General features: G+C 41.4%; 2 long non-coding RNA genes across 2 annotated transcripts in view; both read left to right on the top strand.

Annotated features, from left to right (window-relative positions):
• Positions 1 to 9,790, top strand: part of LOC148149367 (uncharacterized) — a 46,425-nt gene extending 36,635 nt beyond the window's left edge. Inside the window, exons 2-3 of the long non-coding RNA XR_015757846.1 lie at positions 3,605 to 3,689; positions 9,461 to 9,790. This is a non-coding gene — a long non-coding RNA (uncharacterized LOC148149367). The remainder of the gene's footprint in view (positions 1 to 3,604; positions 3,690 to 9,460) is intronic.
• Positions 1 to 19,742, top strand: part of LOC122553413 (uncharacterized) — a 92,538-nt gene that overhangs the window by 59,008 nt on the left and 13,788 nt on the right. The window contains exon 3 of the long non-coding RNA XR_006312703.2: positions 12,635 to 12,818. This is a non-coding gene — a long non-coding RNA (uncharacterized LOC122553413). The remainder of the gene's footprint in view (positions 1 to 12,634; positions 12,819 to 19,742) is intronic.

The raw sequence follows: 19,742 nt of genomic DNA, 5'->3' as shown, positions 1-19,742 counted from the left end.
GGCTCACTGGTCTATAGTTCCCTGGCTTGTCCTTACCACCCTTCTTAAACAGTGGCACCACACTAACCAACCTCCAGTCTTCCGGCACCTCACCTGTGACTATCAATGATACAAATATCTCAGCAAGAGGCCCTGCAATCACTCCTCTAGCTTCCCACAAAGCTCTTGGGTACCTTTAGGCATTTCAAGACATCTAACACTTCCTCCTCTGTGATATGGACATTTTGCAAGGTGTCACCATCGATTTCCCAACATTCTATATCTTCTATCTCCTTTTCCACAGTAAATACTGATGCAAAATATTCATTTAGTATGTCCCCCATTTTCTGTGGCTCCAGACAAAGGCCACCTTGTTGATCTTTGAGGGGCCCTATTCTCTCCCTAGTTACCCTTTTGTCCTTAATATAATTTGTAAAAACCCTTTGGATTCTCCTTAATTCTATTTGCCAATGCTATCTCATGTCCCCTTTTTGCCCTCCTGATTTCCCTCTTAAGTATACTCCTACTTCCTTTATACTCGTCTAAGGATTCACTCGATCTATCCTATCTATACCTTACATATGCTTCCTTCTTTTCCTTAATCAAACCCTCAATTTCTTTCGTCATCCAGCATTCCCTTTACCTACCAGCCTTCCCTTTCATCCTGACAGGAATATACTTTCTCTGGATTTCGTTATCTCATTTCTGAAGGCTTCCCATTTTCCAGCTGTCCCTTTACCTGTGAACATCTACCTCCAATTAGCTTTGGAAAGTTCTTGCCTAACACTGTCAAAATTGGCCTTTCTCCAATTTAGAACTTCAACTTTTAAATCTGGTCTATCCTTTTCCATCACTATTTTAAAATGAATAGAATTACGGTCGCTGGCCCCAAAGTGCTCCCCCACTGACACCTCAGTCACCTGCCCTGCCTTATTTCCTAAGAGGAGGTCACGTTTTGTACCTTCTCTAGGAAGTACATCCACATACTGAATCAGAAAATTTTCTTGTTCACACTTAACAAATTCCTCTCCATCTAAATCCTTAACATTATGGCAGTCCCAGTCTATGTTTGGAAAGTTAAAATCCCCTACTATAACCACCCTATTATTCTTACAGATAACTGACGTCTCCTTAGAAGTTTATTTCTCAATTTCCCTCTTACTATTAGGGGGTCTATAATACAATCCTAATGAGGTGATCCTTTCTTATTCCTCAGATCCACCCAAATAACTTCCCTGGATGTATTTCCGGGAATATCCTCCCTCAGCACAGCTGTAATGCTATCCCTTATCAAAAAGCCCGCTCCCCCTCCTCTCTTGCCTCCCTTTCTATCCTTCCTATAGCATTTGTATTCTGGAACATTAAGCTGCTAGTTCTGCCCATCCCTGAGCCATTTTTCTGTAACTGCTATGATATCCCAATCCCATGTTCCTAACCATGCCCTGAGTTCATCTGCCTTCCCTTGCATTGAAATAAATGCAGTTTAATTTATTAGTCCTACCTTGTCCCTGCCTGCCCTAATTGTTTGACTCGCTTCTGTTCTCAACTGTACCAGTTTCAGATTGATTTCTGTCCTCACTATCTCCCTGGGTCCCACCCCCCACCTTACTAATTTAAATTTCCCGAATAGCTCTCGCAAATCTCCCTGCCAGTATATTAGTCCCCTTCCAATTTAGGTGTAATCCGTCCTTCTTGTACAGGTCACATTTATCCCAAAAGAGATTCCAAAGATCCAAAAATGTGAATCCTTCTCCCATACACCAGCTCCTCAGCCATGCATTCATCTGCTCTATCCTCCTATTCCTGCCCTCACTAGGTCGTAGCACCAGGAGTAATCCAGATATTACTACTCTCAAGGACCTCCTTTTTAAATTCCTGCCTAACTCTCTGTAATCTCCCTTCAGAATCTCAACCTTTTCCCTTCCTATGTCATTGGTTCCAATGTGGACAATGACCTCTTACTGGCCCCTCTCTCCCTTGAGAACATTCTGCACCCTCTCTGAGACACCCATGATCCTGGCACCAGGGAACAACACACCATTCTGATTTTTTTGCTGCTGGCCACAGAAACGTCTGTCTGTACCTTGGTCTAGAGAATCCCCTAACACAATTGATCTCTTGGAACCCGACATACCCCTCATTGCATTAGAGCCAGTCTAAATACCAGAAACTTGGCTGTTTGTGCTACGTTCCCCTGAGAATCCATCACTCCCTACATTTTCCAAATCAGCATATCTGTTTGAAATGGGTATATCCACAAAAAACTCCTGCACTAGCTTCCTACCTCTCTTACCTTTCATGGAGTTAACCCATCTATGTGACTGTATCTGAGACTTTCCCTCCCTTCCTATAACTGCCATCCATTACATACTGTTGCTGTTTCAAATTTCTCATTGCTTCTAACTGTCTCTCCAGCCAATCCATTCAATCTGATAAAATTCGCAAGCAACAGCATTTATTGCAGATATAATCCACAGTAACCCTTAAACGTTCTTTAAACTCCCACATCTGACAAGAAGCACATAGCACTCTACTAAAGGCCATATTTGCTCCTTCACAATATACAGACCCAGAATAGCCTTCCCAGCTTGGTTTATTAAGTTGACAGCCTTCCCATGCAGTAGAGGTCTGGAGATACTCTACCCCTGACAAAATGCCAGTGAATCCAAAGAATTAACTCTAACTGGGTTCATTATTGAAGTTTCCTGTTTGTCCTGCTACAAGGACACCTGACCAGTAAAATCTTGCAGTAGGTGCCAGAGACGAGGACAAACCCTAGACTCAAAACAGCACATGAATCAAAATACTACAGCGATGATGAGATGCAACAATGGAATGAGCAACAGTAAAGCAAATGCCAAATACAAATCATGGAATGGATCAAACTATCGTGGCTTGTTAGGCACAAGGCACAAATTAAATTAAATGCTAAAGCAAAGTAGAATGGATCTCTACTCCAACACAGATTAAAGTGTTGAGTATTGTTTGAAAGAGCATAGTTAGCTGCAGCTGATATTTGATCAACATAATCACTGAAATACCTGACGTAATTGTCATTCAACAGCACTAAATACAATAGGAGTTTGATCATGTGTACTTACATGAGCAGGAATGTTTGATAACTAAAAACAAAACAGAGGCAATTCAACAGACTAAAGTTTAGAAATAGTTTGCATAATGTAATTTTTTCAAATGGCTGTTGTCTCTTGGGAAAGAACATCATTTCCTGATAGTTCAATGGGTAAGTGACATGGTTTAACAGAAAATCAGACAGATCAGAAATCACAATCCATTTCAAGATTAACATAGATCCAAAATGTGTTTAAATCTAATCTGTGTTTAAATGTCCAGATCAGAAATCTATTTTAGAAAACAACCTGATAGTGTTGATTGTACTTTGTGCAAAGAACATCTTCCTGATATCTGTTCCAAATTTTTCTTTTGCCATTTTTAACCATCTCCTCTTACAGATCACACTGTGGCTTAAAAAGCAGTCACTTCTTCATTACTATCCACTCTGTCTTGCTAATAAGTGTATGGTGGTAATTTTAACTTTGAGTGAAACTGTAAAAACATTTATATTGATTCAAACGTCTTTCATGTCTTTCTTGATTTTCATCTCCAGTGAAGTGAGTACTGCCCTCACATATCTTTGTGAGTGGATATCAGATAACTACAGAATCACTCTCAAATGTAAAGTCCCCCCAAAGGTAAATAGCCTGCCGATACTCACTGTTAGGTATCTAACATGACAAATGATCAGTGCCTATTAAACTTGACTTTCAGCATGAGCCTTTGTCTGAGGACAGAAGAAAACTGGGTGAACACTTTTACCTCATTGTACAAGTCAATGCAAAGCTATACATAATAATTTGAGCTGTCCATCCCTGGAGACGTCACTTAGCATTTTGTGTTCGATTAAGATAAGGTGTCAGCCATTTCGGACTGAGATGAGGAGAGATTTCTTCACTTCAAGGATTGTGCACTTTTGAAATTTTCTCCCACAGAAGGCTGTGAATGCTTAGTTACTGAGTACAGCTGAAACTTTATTGCTGGAACAGCACAGCAGGTCAGGCAGCATCTAGGGAACAGAAGATTCGACGTTTCGGGCACATGCCCTTCTTCAGGAATGAGCAGAGAGTGTTCAGCAGGAGAAGATAAAAGGTAGGGAGGAGGGACTTGGAGGAGGGGCGTTGGAAATGTGATAGGTGGAAAGAGGTCAAGGTGAAGGTGATAGGTCAGAGTAGGGTGGAGGCGGAGAGGTCAAGAAGAAGACTGCAGGTCAGGAAGGCGGTGCCGGGCTGGAGGGATTCGGCTGAGACAAGGTGGGGGGAGGGGGGATGAAGAAACTGGTGAAGTCCAAGTTCATCCCCTGTGGTTGGAGGGTTCCCAGTCGGAAGATAAGACGCTCCTCCTCCGACCGTCGCGTTGTTGTGGTTTGGCGGTGGATGAGTCCAATGACCTGCATATCCTCGGTGGAGTGGGAGGGGGAGTTGAAATGCTGTGCTACAGGGTGATTGGGTTGGTTCGTCCGGGTGGCCCAGAGGTGCTCTCTGAATCGCTTCAGAGAGCACCTCTGGGCCACCCGGACGAACCAACCCAATCACCCTGTAGCACAGCATTTCAACTCCCCCTCCCACTCCACCGAGGATATGCAGGTCATTGGACTCATCCACCGCCAAACCACAACAACGCGACGGTCGGAGGAGGAGCGTCTTATCTTCCGACTGGGAACCCTCCAACCACAGGGGATGAACTTGGACTTCACCAGTTTCTTCATCCCCCCTCCCCCCACCTTGTCTCAGCCGAATCCCTCCAGCCCGGCACCGCCTTCCTGACCTGCAGTCTTCTTCTTGACCTCTCCGCCTCCACCCTACTCCGACCTATCACCTTCACCTTGACCTCTTTCCACCTATCACATTTCCAACGCCCCTCCTCCAAGTCCCTCCTCCCTACCTTTTATCTTCTCCTGCTGAACACTCTCTGCTCATTCCTGAAGAAGGGCATGTGCCCGAAACGTCGAATCTTCTGTTCCCTAGATGCTGCCTGACCTGCTGTGCTGTTCCAGCAATAAAGTTTCAGCTTTGATCTCCAGCGTCTGCAGACCTCACTTTCTCCTAGTTACTGAGTACACCCATGACTGAGATTGGTAGATTTTTGGATTCTAAGCAAAGCAAGGGTTGTGGGGATTGGGAGGGAAAATGGAGTTGAGACAGAAGAAGATCAACCCAGATCTTACTGAATTATAGATCAGGCTCTATGGACCCTATGGCCTAGTCCTGTTCCTGTATCTTATATTGCTATATCCTGATGGTTTTCATGGAGGAGGAACTGTGGAGATAATAATATCAAGACGCTACTTTGAGAAGATTTTTATATCATACATTTCCTAGCTAATTGCAGACAAATATAAAAAATAAGTTACATTAAGTTAGTAACACTGAAAGTGATGGGAGATACAATCATATTATTCAGTCATTGTGTGTAACCAATGCAGACTCTTCCAATCAATGCTGAACAAAAATAACTCTTATAAGATACTTCACTCTGCTCTTAATACCCCTTTCAATTAGATAATAGTGAATCTCAGATCTTGTGGAAAATTATATTCTTTTTAACTATTCCCAGAATGAAAACTCTATCATCCATACCTTTGGGCAACATGGACCAGTTGGGCCAAGGGCCCTGTTTCAATGCTGCAGATGTGTATGACTCTATTTTAACACATACTAAGTTCCATTCATCCATTGCTCCCTATGCCCCTTGATCGAAATTGATTCTCAATTCAGAAATACTTCTAATTTTCTTGGTCATTTATTAAGTCCTCCTAATGGATTCACCTCTTTCTATCTAGCCATAATCTTCTGCCATTCTCCAGTCCTTGGAGATCTCTGAGCTCTTGCAATTCTCACCTTTTGCATATCCCTGATTTTATCTGCTGCCCTTTTGGCACCTGTGCATTTCCTAGACCCCAACCTCTGAAATATCTACCTTAAACTTGTCCACTTCAGTAATCGTTTCTATTTAGAGTCATAGTGTCCCATAAGATGCTCTCAAAAATGACCTCTTTAACCAAGCTTTTGATCATCTGTCCTGATATCACCGTCTGAGGCTTGGCATCAACTTTTCTTTTCTTGCTGATTACTCTTGTGAAGTACCTGGGGATGTTTTACCATGTTAGAGTGAGTACATCTGTCTTGCACGATAGCTTTTAGAAATGATTTCTTACTCATTTCATGAGGTCTTACAATTTGGTTGAAGCTGGAGTGAAGGGTCAATGTTCAGCATGGTTTTTGAGGTGTCCGATAGTTGTTCGTCACAATCCTTCCTCTTGGCAGTGACTGCATTAATTTGAAAACCCTGGAAAATAAGTGGAGTAAATTCTGGAGAAAATGTAAACAAATCAAGGTGGTTTCCATTTTACAGCTGCATTTCATTTCCCCCTATTTTAAACTTGCAAAAGCCTAAGGAAATCCTGGTTCCATTTATCAACTGGTATTTCAGTTTTTCTTTTCAGTTTCGTCAATGGAGTGCTTAAAACGTAACTGTCATTCTAAATGGTTAACATAACATTATAGTGACATTTGTATCACCTGTCTTATTTGCATTTTGAATCTACAGATCATTTTACTTTAATGCATATTTATTTAATTCCCCAAAAATCACTAACCCAGTGACACAACCATTTTTGCAGTGTTCGTGTTTTGAAATTCAGTTTTTTAAAAGTAATTTCTTTCACAAATCCATTGTCCTCATTCCCTGCACTCAGCTCTGATATGATCTCTCTCTCTCACACTTTTTTTCTCAATATCTCTCCTCATATTTCAAATTCTCTCAATCTTTGAGCATTCAATCTTGATTTTTTGAAAACTCCATCATCTTCAGCTTATTTGTTTATCTCTTACATTCTTGAATTTTCTCATTTTAATTTGTGTTCCTTCAATACTTGTTCTTCAACCTTCACTTCTGTATTACTCTTTCTCAATTTGTAAATCCTCAAGCCATCTGGTTCATTTTCCCATACTCAATCCATGGTTCCTCAATCTCATTTCCACTTTCAGTTTCCAGACATTCAATTCCATTCTTTCTGAATGCATCAATCTTTACTCCTCAACTCCAGTTCGTTATTTTCCCATTCACCCAATTTCTCGTCTCTGAAGTCTCTATTTGACTTACTGCTTTCCAAGATAATTGGAAATTTTAAACTTTCTTTTATACGTATGTCAGAGTTATTCTGATTTTGATTAATAATACATCAAGTAAATCAACTCAATAGCTGTGAGAAACTTCAACTCGGAACTGCCCTCCAGACCTGTCCATCACTCCTCTCTCTGACCTATCACCTTCTCCCTCACCTTCATCCACCTATTGCTTTCTCAGCTACCCACCCCAAACCCCTCCCATTTATCTCTCAGCCCCAGCCCACATGCCTCATTCCTGATGAAGGGCTCATGCCGGAAACATTGATTCTCCTGCTCCTCAGATGCTGCCTGACCTGCTGTGCTTTCCCAGCAACACACTCTTGACTCTAGTATCTGAGGAGTGTCTGCTCTGAGAATTCAATCTTTGCTGAGGAATTTTCTGTATTGTATATTTTTCTCTTGAATCCAGGATGTTAGACTTTTCTTTGCTTACTGGGCCCTTGAAAATAGCAAGTTGTTTGTTAAATTAATGGATTTTTTTGAATTGCTGAAGGTGTTTGCTTATCTAGGTGAGGGAATTCAGTCCTAAGGAATGTTTTAGCTGAGTTCACTGGGTGGAAGTCTTGTCTCCAGTGAGAGATGTATGGATTCACTACTTTTCCAATCTAAATTGGCAATCCACTGGAATTTGCATTATCAAGTGGGCCAGTCTTTGGATAAGGCTCTAAATTTAGGCTTCATCAGTCTCTGCTGCTTAAGGTAGAGTTCAAAAGGCCCCACGCAACTAATTGAAGAATGAGATTTTCTTTGTGTCCTGACCAATCAGCAATCAACAATAAACCAGAAAAAAACTTAAACCAATTGCTCATTTTTGTCTCATTGCCATATGTTTTTTATTATTGTGCGTAAAGTGACTGCCAACTTTGTCTGAATAAGAGAAATTGTGAAATATTGTCCAAGATTGCAGTTGGTTGAGAGAACCTTGATAAAGGTCTTACCTTTCTAGGCAACCAGTGTCCACATCAAATCACCTAAATTGTTAGATGCAGAATAAAGCACTCACTACTTTTCCTCAACATGTTGCTTAAACCTAACCTCAGTTGGATAACTTCTATTGTACCTTGCGATGTTTCCCAGTCATCCTTATGTTTTCGCTAGATGAGCTTGCCAACAAAGTAATATCTGTGCTGAAGTAAGGGCAACCTCTGAATATTTATCACCAACTGTTTAGGAGATCCTTTCATGGGAGAGATGAAAAAACAATGGATACAAGCTGTATTTTCAGAGCAGAAGGTAGAGGTGCTAACCTATCACACCATCCAGTTTCCCTTTTCTCCCGATATTTCTCAGGGTTAATCACTAGAATAATCATGGGTGCTCCTCTGGAGGGATTTCAGGTTGGATTCAACCATCACCACTGACAAATGAGATGGGGCCATTGCTGTTTAAAAACAGAGCAAATTTACACCACAGAAATAGACCAACAGTTCTATGCCAGCATACAAATGAATCCATAATATTCCCATTCACTGTATTAATATACCTTTATTGCATTCTCCCTCATGAACAGATCTAGTTTTTTTTCTTAAATGCATCAATGCAATTTGCCTGAACTATTCCAACTGATCACGATTTCCACATTACAACAGTGCGGTGTGTAAAGAAGTTTCTCCTGAATTCCTCAATGGATTTATAAATGATTATCACACATTTATAGCCCCTGCTTTTAGACTTTCCCACAAGTGGAAATACCTTCTCTATATTGATGAGAATTTAAATGACATTAATGAGGAGAGAGTCCAGAGATGAATAAAGAGAACCTTGGTTTATTTCCTTTTAACTGTAACTCTCATTGTTTTATAGTTTGGAATGTCAATTGAATTCTGAGTTACCAGATTTATATAACATAAAAGTGTTATTTTAATGAATTTTAATTTTGAATTAAAATATGTTCAATTTCGAATGAATTTTAATATGAAACTGTACATAACTCAGAATCCAAATGTCCCAGATTTGTTACTGAAAATCATCTAAGTTACAATGAAATTCTGAAGAAGAGCCATCCGATCCCAAATGTAACTCTGTTTCTCTCTCCACAGACTCCGTCAGAACTGCGGAGATTCTCCAGAATTCTCTGTTTCTGTTTCATACTTAAAAGTGTAGATTATTTCATTGACAAAAATACATTTGATTTGGAATCACAATTTTCCAGTTTAATAGTAAAATATTTCTGATTTTAAAACATGAATCTGATTTAAACTGGAAATTGTTCTGATTCTAAATGAAACTGTGGCTTATTTATGATGCAGCTAAAGAGGTATTTACTTGGGACGTTACAGGTTTTGCACTTGATCTTGAAGGAAAACTAGAAGGTGTTAGAGAGGTAAGTTCTGACAATGTTAGTTTTACCACCAGCAGAGTTGTCAACCAGCTGTGGAAACTTAAGGTAAATAAACCTCAGGAGCCAGATAAGATCCATCCAAGGATCCTTAAGGAAACAAGTGAGGAAATTGCAGGAATCCAAAGACAAATCTTTCAGAAATTACTGACTACTGGAAGGGTGCTTGTAAAATGGAGAGAGGCAGATGTTATTCCTCTTTGAACAAAAAACTTGGCCGATGTGATTCAGGATGTTGGAGAATCATGTCTTTGCTCACAAATATGGTTAAAGCTGAAAAATGTGCTGCTGGAAAAGCGCAGCAGGTCAGGCAGCATCCAAGGAGCAGGAGAATCGACGTTTCGGGCATTTCCTGAAGATGGGCTTATGCCCAAAACGTCGATTCTCCTGCTCCTTGGATGCTGCCTGACCTGCTACGCTGTTCCAGCAACACATTTTTCAGCTCTGATCTCCAGCATCTGCAGTCCTCACTTTCTCCAAATATGGTTAAAGCTCTGGGAAGTTATTAAAGAGATTTGGGAACATTGGGATACATTTCTTCAGGGAGGGTGGGTATCACTGGCTAGACCAATATTTATTACTAGTCCCTAATTGCCCTTGAGAATCTAGTAGTGGTCTGCCTTTTTGAACTGCTGTGGGAAGTGCAACCATTCAGGCACGTGGAATATATTCCTTCACACTTCTAATTTTACCTTGTAGATAGTGGACAGGCTTTGGTAGACCAGGAATGAAGTTACCTGCTGCAGAATTATCACCTCTTGGTTTGCCTTTCTCAAAGCCATTTGGGGTCTCCAAGAGTTCAAGGCAAAATTCCATCCTTGATTTTCAAGTAGGAAAACGATGCATTCTCAATCTCCTGACTTTCCAACCTCCTCATAGCATTCTCCTGGGAGTATACCAAATGACATCCATTATTTTGGTGATTAAGTGGTCAAGCAATGGAGCAGACATCCTAACAGGTCTATGGAAATAGAGAGCAATGATTCACTCAAATGTAACTTAGCCAGATTTCTTTCAGAAAGTTATACTATGGGATATACAGTATGTAAGTAACTTGTGACAGGATATAAGAGACTTGGAAAATGTAACATATTTGGGAGAAAGAGGTGATTTTAAGCCTATGGTTCCCAAAGCTCTCCACCCATGGGGCTTTCTGTCTGTCATTTCTGGGTGTACCTATTATAGAGATTGATCCTATATTTAGACAACAGCTCCATTAATACAGTATGCTGTAAGGGCTCTGAATGTAAAATTCAAATTAAACAGACATTAGCCTTTTTCTGTTTAGCAGTTTTGATATTTCTGTGCATGGAACAGAGTTTTTTTTCTACTGTTCACTCTAAGTCTGTATGAAAGGAATATATTATGATTCTAAAATGTTGCATGAGTCACAAAGCCACCCAGAAGGGGAAAACATGAAAATTAGAATCTCCCAAATTTGTCGCAGTCAGTGAGTTAAGAAATCTGCTTTGAGCAGAGAAAGAGAGAGTGAGAAAAAATTTGAAGAGGAACAAAAATGTTCTCTAACATTTTTTGAAAAGCATGAATAGGGAATTAAAATGAAACACAGAAGTATTGGAACTGATGGCAGAGCACATTCATTTGGGCGATATTGAACAGTTATACACCGTGCTCAATACATGAATAATATGAAGGGAGAGGAAATGAGGAAGCTGTTGAAATCCACATTTATCCCGTGTGGTTGCAGGGTTCCAAGGCGGAATGTGAGGCATTCTTCCTCTAGATATTGGGTGGTAACATTTTAGCGATGGAGGAGGCCCAGGAACTTCATGTCCTTGATGGAGTGGGAGGGGGAGTTGAAGTGTTCAGCCACGGGGCGGTGGGGTTGGTTGAACACTTCAATTCCCCCTCCCACTCCATCAAGGACATGCAGGTCCTGGGCCTCCTCCACTGCCAATGCGTTACCACCCGGCGCCTGAAGGAAGAATGCCTCACATTCCACCTTGGGACCCCGCAACTACATGGGATAAATGTGGATTTTAACAGCTTCCACATTTCCCCTCCCTCCACATTATCCCAGTCCCAAGCCTCCAAATCGGCACCACTCTCAAGACCTATTCATCACTCCCCTCTCTGACCATCACCTTCTCCTACACCTTCATCCACCTATAGCTTTCTCAGTTACCCACCCGCCTCCCATTTACCTCTCAGCTCTAGCCCACAAGCATTGTTCCTGATGAAGTGCTTATGCCCGAAACATCAATTCTCCTGCTCCTCAGATGCTGCCTGACCTGCTGTGCTTTCCCAGCAACACGCTCTCAACTCTGATCTCCAGCATCTGTAGTCCTCACTTTCTTCTCGTCCTCAGATACTAAACACCACACAGACTGGCACATTGTGGATCAGGTGACCGTACTAAAATATAATTACAAGATTAATAAGAAAATTAGCAAAAATAGTCCACCACTGTAAATAAGTGCCTGCTAAAAAATAAACAAGCCGACAAAGAAATTAAGAATAGTAAGTAAAAACAGATTTATTTGAATAAGGATCCTGCATGCATCATGCTGATTCTGATGGTAAGTCTGTTGTGCGAAACAGGTTGGAATGGGCGGGAACACAGAATCTAAAATCCAGTGTGCAGGTTAAGGTTTTTGCAATAGTACCGTACAAATGTATGACTTCCAATGTCAGGAACAATAAAGGCAGTAGATCCATGGGAAGGCCACCATTAGCAAGTTCCTCTCCAGTTATGCACCATTCTGACATTGCCATTCATTCACTTTCACAGAGTTGACATCCTGCATCTCTAACAGCATCCTGGACATCCCTACACCATATTAGTTTTCAATGATACAAGATCACAATGCACTGGCATCTTGTCATGGCCAATTAGGATCGAGCAATTATTATTCTTTCCTGTATTTCACATGACGAAATGAAAGAGACAATAGCAGGGACTAATCGCTGACAACCAGCAAGATAGCAAATCTTTTCTTTATTCCATTCACTCGTGAATACAAACCATTCTATTGACCCCATTCATAGAAAGAAATCTGCAGTTGAATTTTGTTGTTAAGATAGTTATGTTTACTGAGCCATGAACGCTTCTTAAGTCGTGCCTTGGCATTTACTGTAAATTTTGTTTATTCAGTGTATTTGGACACCATTAGCAGGGCCAGCATTTACCACCCAGCCCTTGCTACCTCTGAGATGGTGGTGAACTGACTTCTTGAACTGCTGCAATCCAACTACTGTGGATGACCTACAATGTTGCTAGGAGGGAATTCCGAGATTTTGACCCCAAGGATCAGAGGAGCAAATGTTCTGACAATCAGGTAATGGTCTACACCTGCTTTTCCAGGAAATCCTGACCAATGCCTGAGGCCATGGGATGAAGAAACAGGTGGACACTATTCAGCTCCTCATACCAGTTCTGCCATTCAATGGAATCATGACAGAGCTGCATCTTAATTTCCTTTACCTGCCTTGGCACTGTGACTGAGCAAAAAAAATCAAATGGTCTCGTTTTTGAAAGATTGGACTGAATCTACATCTGTAGAGTTATCTATATTTCTGTGACATGTCAGTGAAAACTTTGCTAATGATTCTTGGCATGCTGTTCATTCATGGGAGTGTCTAAGTCAATCACAATCCTGTCCATCAACATATATGCTTCCCAGTAAGACGCAGAGAAAGTTGAACAGGAAGACAGGCTAATTATTACTCTGTGTTTATTAACATCACTGTATCAATCAATGAGCTGGATGGGTTGGGGGTCGGTCTATGGCAAGGAGCAGGATATGCCAGCAATTAGCCAATGCTAAGCGAATCTCTTTGCCAGATGCTAATTAAAATGAACCTCTATCAACTTCAAACTTACACTTGAGGAACACTGCAACACTGTCTCTTCCTGGACTAGTGATTTCTCCAGCAACATCAGGATTGGAGGGTTTGAGCGAAAGGGAGAGGCTGAATATGTTGGGGCTATTTTCCCTGGAGGCTGATGGGTGAACAGGAGATGCATGAATAGGGTGAAAAGCCAAGGCCTTTTTCTAAGGGTGGCAGAATCCAGAACCAGAGGACATAGGTTAAAGGTGAAAGGGGAAAGATTTAAAAGAGACCTATAGGGCAATCTTTTCAGGCAGAGGTTGGTGCACGTATGGAATTAGCTGCCAGAAGAAGTGGTGGAGGCTGGTACAATTACAACAGTTAAAAGGCATCTGGATGGGTATATGAATAAGAAGGGTTTGGAGGGATATGGGCAAAATCTTGGCAAATGGTTAATTTAGGATATCTAGATTAATTTAGGATATCTGGTCAGCATGAATGATTTGGATTGAAGGGTCTGTTTCCATGCTGTACATCTCTATGGCTCTATGACTCTATGCAGATAGGTACAGACACGCTGATTTTCGCATTTCCATTGGAACATATTCAACCCACAATAATCCTTTTGAAGAGCACCTGCTTACCTATTACCTATTTTTCTGGTCAGAATTCCAATTCTGGCCAGTCCCGGTTGAGCCTATAGGAGGAAACTATGGAGAAATCTGCTCAGCGCAGCAGCAGTAGTTATATTGTTTAAAGAGCCCAGAGCCACTTAGAAAGTTGCTCAGAAAAAGGAAAGGGAGATGGTAAGTGGGTAGGGAAAATAGTAATGTGGCAGCTGGTTGAGAGCATAGGATGCCCGGTGGGTGAAAAGCTTGTTCTCAGGTGGGGAAGGGGATAAGCCCTTCATCAGGAATTTGGAGGGGGAAGGAGACTGAGAGATAAATGGGGGTTGGGGATGGAGATTGGGTTGGGGGCGATAGCTGGGTAGGTGATAGGTGGATGCAGGTAGGGAGCAAAAGTGATAGGTCGCTGGGGAAGCATGGAGCAAGTGGGTGAGAGAGTAGAGTGCCTGGTGGGTGAGGGGATAGGTGCGATGTGGGTGAGGGTGCAATTTGGTAAATGGGTAAGAGGGCAAGATGCCAGCTATGGCTGAGTGCTTGTGTATATCAGAGCACATATTGAGTTAAGTAGGTGGTTTCAGACTGTGGATGTGTGTTGGGTTGGGCAGCTATGGCAGTACTGGATCATGTTGTGAGCAGTTTGTGTCTTTGGGCATCATGTTAGATTGAGTGGTGTTGTGGTCAGGTCAGGAAAGAGGATCTGGGGTGATAGAAGGATATCCAATTGGATCCAAGTGTTGGGTATGGATGTAATGGTCATTTTAAGACAGGGATGGTGTTGTGTTGGGCGTAGGGATAACAGGTTAGCATGAGGTATAGGAGCCAGCAGGTAGGGATGGCCAAGTAATGGGGGACTATGCTCAGGGGTGGGGTTGATGTTGGTGTCTGTTGGCAGTTGTTAGTCATGGGTCCAGATTAATTGCAATGCAGGAGTTAGAGTAGCTTTTAAGTGCACTAAACTTTACTAGATAACGATCAGGAGAAAGTGAGGTTGCAGATGTTGGAGAGTCAGAGTCGAAAAGTGTGGTGCTAGAAAAGCACAGCAGGTCAGACAGCATCTGAGGAGCAGCAGAGTCAACATTTTGGGCATAAGCTCTTCATCAGGAATTTAGAGAGGGAAGGGGACTGAGAGATAAATAGGGGATTGGGGGTGGAGGTTGGGCTGGGGGGAAGATAGCTGAGTAGGTGATAGGTGGATGCAGATTGGGAGTAAAAGTGATAGGTTGCTGGGGAGTGTGGAGCCAGTAGGTGGAAAGGAAGATGGACAGGTGGGACAGGACAAAAGGGTGATGCCAAGATAAGTTTGAAGCTGATATGAGTTTGGAACCTCTTGGATTGTCTGGTTTTAAGGGGCTTCTTTTGAAAGTTTCCAGATTAGGGGCATTGTTGATCAGGATTTTCAATTTCCCAGGCAATTCTCTGAGTTTGCTGCACCAGGAACACCATATGGCCTCCATGCCCAAATCCAGTCAATGCTGCAGAAATGACTGTCTGGCTAGAGGAGTGTTTGGTTAGGTACAGAACATGAAACACAGTCACTTCCAATATTATGGTCTGCAAATTTCTTGATATTCTTTGATTTGATTTGTTATTGCCACATGTACCTAGGTACAATGAAAATTTTGTTCTGCATGCAGTACAGGCAGATCATACTGAACAAAGTGCATTAGGGAACAGAGCGAGGTCTCCAAAGTCACGACTGCAGAGAAGGAACACAAAGTACGAGGTCAACATTAAATTTAAAATTTGAGCGGTCCATTCAGAAGGCAAATAACAGCTTTTCTTGAATCTGTTGGTTTATTTGCTTAAGCTATTGTATGTTCTTCCTGACGGAAGAGGTTGGAAGTGATTATAACAGGGCGGAAGAGATCTTTGATGATGTTGGCTGCCTTCCCAAAGCAGCGAAAAGTGTAGATGGAGTCAATGGATGGAATGCTGGTGATATGATGGATCAGGGTCGCGATTAGAGTGATGCTGGAAAAGCACAGCAGTTCAGGCAGCATCCGAGGAGCAGTAAAATCCTATCGTACTCTATGCTACTTTCTCCCCACTCCCACCCTCCTCTCACTTATCTCTCCACCCTTCAGGCTCTCTGCCTGTATTCCTGATGAAGGGCTTTTGCCCGAAACATCGATTTTACTGCTCCTCGGATGCTGCCTGAACTGCTGTGCTTTTCCAGCACCACTCGAGTCTAGACTCTGGTTTCCAGCATCTGCAGTCATTGTTTTTACCGATATGATGGATAGGGCTGTGTTCACAACTCTCCATAGTTTCTTACAGTCCTGGGCGAAGCAGTTGCTTCCGGATAGAATACTTTCAATGACGCATCTATAAAAACTGGCAAGAGTCTTTACAGATGTGCCAAATTTCCTGTTTGATAGGAGACATGATTGATAGGAGAATACACCAGTCTTTGCTATTCCATCTGTGAACAGTGGTGTCTGTACACGCAGATGATTTTTTTCCCCTTCTTATCCTCAGATCACTGAGGTCTAAGCCAGTAAATGACAGGGATATAACTGAGTGGGTGGAGGGGGTGTGTGGGGGGGGGGGATTCACATACGTTTCAATTGCAGACTGAATCGCCCTGATTTTAATCATGGAAAAATGAAAGGAGACCAAAAAGTAAAAATAGAAGGTTGTTCGGGTGACCAATGCAAGATGAGAATGGATTCAGCAGACTGCTGACAGAGTAAAGAAAACTTTATAACTATCATTAGCCTGGAGGGAGAATTGTGCATCAGACCCACCAACTCATTTGAACCCTGTAATTGTGGTGACAAGGACTAACACTGCTGATTGACTCACAGATTCCAAAACACACAAAATTAAAAGGAAAATCTGATTAAATGGATTATTTAAAAGATCAGAAGGAATATGTTACCAATTGACCTATAATGGGTGCAAGATGCACTCTGACCAAACACATTCTAACTATCCCACACAATAATAGAAAAGAGCCAAGGTGGTAGAAGTAAGTAGGATGAACATGAAGTAATTTATTCAAAAAGTGCATTAATATCCAGGCAAAACAAATGAAGATTAATGCATGTTACACATAAAATGGATCAAGAAATAAAATCATAGGCAGCATGACTTATGGGAATCAGAGAATCCACAGCTTTGTTTTCATTTCCTTAATGAGATGTGGGCTTCATTGGTAATTCCAGTGTTTGCTATCCTTCCTTAATTGTCCTTGAAGATCTCTAATAAATTTGTCAAGCATCGTCTCCCTTTCGCTAAACCTTGTTGACTCTGTTTGATTGCATTAAACCTTTCTATTTTTTGCTTAATATTGAACTCTAGCACTTTCCTAACTACAGATGTTAGGCTAATTAGTCTGCAGTTCTCTGCTTTCTGTCTGCCTCCCTTCTTGTACAGGGGAATCGCACAGTTTTCCAATCCCTTGGAACCCTATAATCCAATTTGTTCTGGAATATTTCTATCAATACCTCCACTATCTCTGCAGCCACTTCCTTTAAAACCCTTATTTGCAGGCTGACCTAACAAGTTGTCTATCTTTGGTCCCACTAATTATCAAATAATTTGCCTCTCTTGAAAGGGATCGTTATGAGATCTGTCTTCTCACCAGTACCTTGTTTATCTGATAACCTTGGGATGTCTGTTGTGTTCACTACCATGAAGATCAATGTAAAATATTAGTTTTATGTTTAGAATTAGAATCCCTACTGTGTGGAAACAGGCCCTTCAGCCCAACAAGTCTACATTGACCCTGCAAAGAGTATCTTACTCAAACCCATTCCCCAATATTTACCTGTGACTCATGCACCTAGCCTGTACATCCCTGAACACTATGGGCAATTTGGCAAGGCGAATTCACCTAGCCTGCATATCTTTGGATTGTGGGAGGAAACCGGAGTATCCAGAGGAAACCCATGCAGACAAAGGGAGAGTGTGCAAACTCCACACAGACAGTCATCTAAAACTGGAATCAAACTCAGGTCCATGGCGCTTGTGAGGCAGCAGTGCTAACCACTGAGCCACTGTACCATTCCATAAAAGTGATCTACAATTTCCTTGTTTCATATTATCAATTCACCAGTTGCTCCTTCAAGTGTGCCACACTTACTTTAACTATTCTGTTTATATACGTATAGAAGCTCTTGTTTTTAGTTTCCATATTTCTTGTCAATTTAATTTCAAGATCAATTTTCTACCATTTTATTAGCTATCCTGCACCACTGCTCTCTTTTTAAATTTTAAGACAATTTCATGTAGTACTGGAAACATTTGCATGGGAGATGGTACAGAGGAGAGGTGCAATGACTGTCACTCTTCCCTGTACTTTGCAGAATGGGGTGACAGGCAATAGAAGGCAGCAGATGAGCACTGTCAAGGAGAGGTGTACCTGCAACACCTCAGCATTCTAGTGGAGAAGGTACTCTGCACCATTTCAGTCAACATTTCCACAGATATTCAACATGCTGTGATACCCTTGACTCATGCACCTTTGCTAAGCCCACATCACCTCCATTTGCCTGTCTAAACTGACGTGCAAGTTGTGGATAATATGAACATGGACCTCTTGTTATGCATCCTACAGCTACAAGACATTCTCTTTGTAAAACAGCTTACTGAATTACGGAACTAATAATTTGGAGAACAGTTTCTGCATTAAATTTCTTTTCCTTAATCAGTAAAGGATCACAAGTATGTAACCATACTTGTATAAAGTATTCATATATTGCACTTGAGTATGCAAAGTTATCCCTTTTCTTTAAACTCAAGGCACTGTAAGCAAATAGCTCACGTTTAAGAATACCAGTGAGTGGTCAGTTCAACAATGAATTAGTATAATTCTTTAACTGGCAACCGACAGATTATCACTGATTTAGTACCAAGTATATTTTTTACAATGTTTCAAAATTTACAATTTTGTTGTGCAGGGTGCGTTGTGAAGAGCACTGTAAATGATAAACTTGCTTAATAAGATGGAGAATGAAGAAATTGATTCCGTAAGTAGGATCCTGAATGTAAATAAAGAGAACCACAAGGGTATGAGGTGCAAGTGGGCAGTACGGTGGCTTAGTGGTTAGCACAGTACTAGGGGCCCGAGTTTGATTCCACCCTCAACTGTTTATTGAGGCGTTTGCAGGTTCTCCTCATGTCTGTGTGGGTTTCCGCCTGGTGCTCTGGTTTCCTCCCTCAGTTCAAAGATATGGATTGGCCATGCTAAATTGTCCATAGTGTGCATGCCAGATGGATTAGCCAAGGGAAATGCAGGGTTACAGGGATTAGGTGGGATGCTGTTCAGAGGGTTGGTGAACTTGATGGGCCGAATCGCCTGCTTCCATACTGTAGGTATTCTACGATTCTATGAAGTTGGTAATATCGATTAGGAAAGGTTACTAAAAGGGTTGGCAGTGTATAGGCAATGAATAATATTTAAGGGATGTATGAATGAATTGCAATTATTAATTTCTGTCTGGCACAAAAATGAAACAGAAAGCTGACTCAACCATCGCTTAGAAAATAAATTTTGGATGGCATTAGATCAAAAGGGGAAACATAAAATTGCCAGCAAAAGCAGCAAACCTGAGACCGGTTTAGAATTTAGCAAGATAGAACAAAAAGATTGATCAGGCTGGAGAAAGTAAAGTATGAGAGTAAACTTGCAGGGAGCTTGGAAACTGACTGTAAGATTTTCTATAAATATGTGAAGAAGAAAGATTAGCAAAGACAAAAATAGGTCTCTCACAGTCAGACATAAGGGAATTAGAATTGAATTGAAGCATTAAATACATATTTTGGTTCTGTTTTCATAAAAGAAGACATAGATAACTTCTC

Source organism: Chiloscyllium plagiosum, unplaced genomic scaffold (assembly GCF_037043375.1).
Source record: "Chiloscyllium plagiosum isolate Xiang-an unplaced genomic scaffold, Cpla_swu_hap1 HiC_scaffold_8, whole genome shotgun sequence".
NCBI lineage: Eukaryota > Metazoa > Chordata > Chondrichthyes > Orectolobiformes > Hemiscylliidae > Chiloscyllium > Chiloscyllium plagiosum.
Note: the sequence above shows the minus strand (reverse complement) of the source record. Positions and strands in the feature narration are given on the sequence as shown.